Here is a 5,329-nt window from a genome sequence, read left to right on the forward strand (position 1 = left end):
ACATCAGGATCATACCAACAGTAAGGTATTACTAACCTGTTTTCCTTATTAACTATTTAATATTGAGCCTTTAGTTCGATATCGCATTTCAATTTTTAAGAAAATGTCAGAAAATTTTGTTTTTATTAATTAAAATTACATATCAAACATTTCCAGGTACATTTTAGCCAATGTAACTAAAATTACGTCGATGTAGTTAAATGATGTTAATTCCCATTCAAAGTCTGGAAGGTTTACGTGAATGAATAAGTGTGCACTTTTACACTATATTAACAAAATCCAAATTAAATCAATAAGCTTTCTGAAGTTGCAATTGTAAAACCATTTCACCAAATCTATACATTATACATATTATATGATGCACCCATTTATTCGTACTTCCAACAATACCATCGAAAGCAATGTGGTTAATCTTGGTGTTTTTATTGAATAATGCAAGTTTAAAGAGAAAATATGGCAAACTTCTGGAACTCATTGTAATTTGTAAAATGAAAGGTAAACTAGATTAAACCTTGGAGTGCGGAATATTATAGTGCGAAATATTATAAAAGATTATGTGGAAGCTAAGTTGATTAAGTTGGAAGTTTATATACATGGTGAAAGTATTCCAGATTCAATGATTAATCATTTAATCAACCTTCATAGTGCCATCAAACAAACCAACAAGTAGCAACCAATTCAGCATAATTAAATAAAATCTGGATTTTCAACAATTCCAAAACGATTTGAAAACTAGTAAGAATCACAGTCTCCAACCAAAATAAATTTCATCATTCACAACCACAATTCAACCAACTATCATCACAATTTCATCACAATTGATCATATTCACAATTACCAATAATCCTAATATCATTAGTTCTCAATAATTAGCCACACAAGACATTTATAAATTATTTGTAATTAGTTACTAAACTTCAATGGCATAGCTTGCTCGGGAAGACCGTCTAATTCTCCAGAAAGAATCAATTTAAACCCTCTAATTGTTTCTGCTAGACCTACATATTTTCCTGGCGAACCGGTAAATACTTCTGCTACGAAAAAAGGCTGTGATAAGAAACACTCAATTTTTCGTGCTCTTGCTACAGTTAAGCGATCCTCTTCGGATAATTTGTCCAACCCAAGGATAGCTATAATGTCCTGAAGTTCTTTGTAACGCTGTAAAGTTTGTTTAACTCTTTGTGCAGCTTCATAATGTTCTTCACCACCAATCCGAGGTTGGAGCATAGTTGACGTTGAATCTAAAGGATCTACAGCTAGATAGATACCTTTGGCAGCCAATCCTCTTGATATCATTCATAAATTAAAATGGGTAATTTTAAAATAAACTTCCTACCTCCGAATGTCAAAATTAGAAGAAATTCGAGATGGGTAGTGGCGGCCAAGCCTCCCTCTCCTCTGCAAATTTCTCCTCCCTCTTCACGTTCTGTTCATCCCATCAATAATAGCAACTTCTAATCAATGGTGATGAGATACTCTCATTGTGCTCCTTCTCTGTCACAACCTCCTTCACGTGTCACTCCCCCAGTTCTCTCTCTCTCTCTCTCTCTCTCTCTCTCTCTCTCTCTCTCTCTTTCTCTCTCTCTCTCTTTTGGATGCGTCCTCTTCTTCAGCAGCGGCAAAACCAATGGCGGCGACAACACTGAGCAGAAATGGCGATGGCCTGGCAGCTTCCTTCTCCCTCTTCTGTTTGCGCATCATTCCTCCTTCTCTGTGACAGTGTCGACAGCGCAGCGATGGGCGTGGCTACAATTGCTAGGGTTTGACAATGACGGCGGTGGCGTCTTTGACGCGGAGCTCGACAGTAACCAGGCGTAACAGAGCTGGCGCCGTCCTCTCCTCCATCGTATCTTCTCTCTCTCTCTCTCTCTGCTCTTCGTCGGCGATGCGTAGGACATCGGCTCCAAGGCAGATCGATGACGATGCTTATGACGGGCTCCACGGCGGTGAGACGGGACTGTAGTGGTGCCTTCCTTCTCGAACTCTTCCTCTCTGCATCACTCTCCTCTCTCTGATTTTTTGTTTTTGAACATTTTAAGGGGTAAGGGGGGTATGGTGGCTGTTAGGGTTAGAGGAGATTAGGGTTAGGTTTCTAATTTTCAATATGGGAATTTTTGGGATTTAGGGTTACAAATTAAAGATTTTATAAAAGAATAAGGATAAATATAAATATATATTTTGATAAAATTGGAGGATAGAGTAATTTTAATACCAAATATACTCCATTAAAAAATATTTAAGAACATTATTTATCAGCATATTGCTAAGTTCAATTGATTATTTCTAATTTAAATTATAAAATGAACATATTAATCACATTTTATAAAATATAGTTTAAACTCAATATATTAATTATTCAAATTAAATGATATAACTTTTCATTATTTTTCTATCACTGGAACTTTAAAATTACAATTTATAAAATAACTAATTATAATAAAAAATTGTATCTAAATATTAATTGACTTAAACTTAAAGTATTTATAAAATCAATTTAATCATTCTTAATAGATTATTTTCTAAAAATAAGAAACTCGAATTAAATCATAAATTATTCATAATAAAAGTTACTTAAACTAAATTATACAATTCTTTCTTAGTTTTTAATTACTGAAATTATATGAAATATTCAATTATAATAAAGATTATAATAAAAATTTTAATTAATTTAAACTTCAATTATCATGAAGCTTTATTTAATTATCCTCATTAAAATATTTTCTTAAAATAAAATTCTCAACAATTATAATAAATAGTAAATAACTCATCATTTAATTTTCCGAAAATTTGGGTTGTTACATTTTACCCACCTTACAACAATTTTCGTTCTCGAAAATTATTAGAATGAAATAAGTTCAAACTCAAATAAAAAAATTAGAATCTATGAACAGAAGTATAGACATAGTCAAAAATGAAGATTCGAAAATAGTCAGGTAAGCAATTAAATTTAAAAGAATGCAAAGGTATACAGGAACGATAAGGTACGGTTGGAAAATAAGCAAGTTATATGCTGGCAAGGAAATCCAAAACAATGAATTCCAATGGAAACAATGTAGAAAAAGATGGCATGAGTTTGCGTGGAACGAATAAAAATTATACGTCAAAACGAAGCTATCTTCATAAACTCTAATGCTCCCAAACCCCGTGAGTCGCATCACACATAACTTCCATTTCGTCTATGATAACCCATTAGTGTTCTCATATACATAAATCAATAGTATTAAGTTTGCCAGACTGAATACCATAAGGTATGCAATGGTAGGTTAACAGCGTTAATCATCAGCCAGTCATGCCTATAAAACTTAAACTCTTGTTATCAGAACAAGCCACAAAGCATGACAGACACTCAGAGTATGAAATGAAGCATAATCAGTCCATATCCAAGGCTCTAATAGGAGCAAACTGTTCTGATACCATATTGTAACGACCCAACTTTCAGCACGTCATGATCATACCAAAAGTAAGGTGTTACTTACCTGTCTTCCTTATTTAATATTGATTCTTTAGTTTGATATCGCATTTCAATTTTTAAGAAAATCCCAGAAAATTTATTTTTGTTAATTAAAATCACATATCAAACATTTCCAAGTACATTTCATCCAATGTAACCAAAATTACGTCGATATAGTTATATGATGTTAATTCCTATTCAAAGTCCAAAAGGTTTACATGAATGACTAAGTGTGCACTTTTACACTATATTAACAAAATCCAAATTAAATCAATAAGGTTTTTGAAATTGCAATTGGAAAACCATTTGACCAAATCTATAAATTATACATATTATATGATGCACCCATTTGTTCCTACTGCCAATAATACCTTCGAAATTAGTGTGGTTAATCTTTGTGTTTTTATTGAATAATGAAAGTTTAAAGAAAAAATATGGCATACTTCTCGAATTTACTGTAATTTGTAAAATGAAAGATAAACTAGATTAAACTGTGGAGTGTAAAATATTATAAAAGATTATTTGAAAGCTAAGTTGATTAAGTTGGAAGTTTATATACATGGTGAAAGTATTCAGGATTTAATGATTAATCACTTATTCAACCTTCACAACGCCATCAAACAAAGCAACAATAGCAACCAATTTAGCATAATTAAATAAAATAAGGATTTTCAAAAATTCCAAAACAATCAGAAAACTAGTAAGAATAACAGTCTCCAACCAAAATCAATTTCATCATTCACAGCCACAATTCAAGCAACTATCATCACAATTTCATCACAGTTAATCATATTCACAATCACCAACAATTCCAATATCATCAATTCTCAACAATTAGCCACACAAGACATTTATAAATTATTTGCAATTACTCAGTAAACTTCAATGGCATTCATAAATTAAAACACTTAATTTTAAAATAAATCTCCTACCTCCGAGTGTCGAAATTAGCAGATATCTGAGATGGGTTCTGGCGGCAAAAGCTCCCTCTCCTCTGCAAATTTCCACTCCCTCTTCTCATTCTATTCATCCCATAAATAGTAGCAACTTCTAATCAACGGCGATGAGATAGTCTCGTTCTCCTCCTTCTCCGTCTCAACCTCCTTTGTGTGTCACTTCCCCTGGTTCTCTCTCTCTCTCTCTCTCTCTCTCTCGGACACGTTCTCTTCTTCAGCAGCGGTGAAACCAGTCGACGGCAACAACACCGAGCAGAAATGGCGACGGCCTGGCAACTTCCTTCTCCCTATTCTGTTCGTGCATCCTTCCTTTTTCTCTGCTACTGCGTTGATGGCAACTGCAACAGGCGTGGCTACAACTGCTAGGGTTCAATAGTGACGGTGGTGGCATCTTTGATGGCGAGCTCGACAGTGACCAGGCACGACAGAGTTGGCGGTGTCCTCTCCTCCATCGCATCTTCTCTCTCTCTGCTCTTCGTCGCGATTCGTAGGACAGCGGCTCCAAGGCAGATCGGCGATGACGTTTATGACGGCTCCACTAAGGATGGCAGTAGTACCCAACCCGCTCCTACCTGGTCGGGGCAGTTTTAAACCTGACTCGGAGTGTGGTGGGTGAATGAGCGGGGTTGGGTAGGGTCGTGTTCAGGGTAAACCCGCCCTTATTCACTCCAGAGTGCTTATATATATATAATTTTAGAAATTAGGGTTAGTTCCTCACTCTCACTCACTTTAGTTTCCAACCCTAGGCAAACTCACTTCTTCACTTCTTCAGCTCTTCTCCAAGGAGGCAAGGACCACAGCCACTATAAAAAAAAGGCCTATGGTCACGGTAAAATACCGTGACCATATCTAGTAAAAAGGGTGACCATAGATCTATGGTCACGATTTTAGACCCATGATCACGGTTTTTTACCGTGGCCTA

Source organism: Arachis hypogaea, chromosome 1 (genome assembly GCF_003086295.3).
Source record: "Arachis hypogaea cultivar Tifrunner chromosome 1, arahy.Tifrunner.gnm2.J5K5, whole genome shotgun sequence".
NCBI lineage: Eukaryota > Viridiplantae > Streptophyta > Magnoliopsida > Fabales > Fabaceae > Arachis > Arachis hypogaea.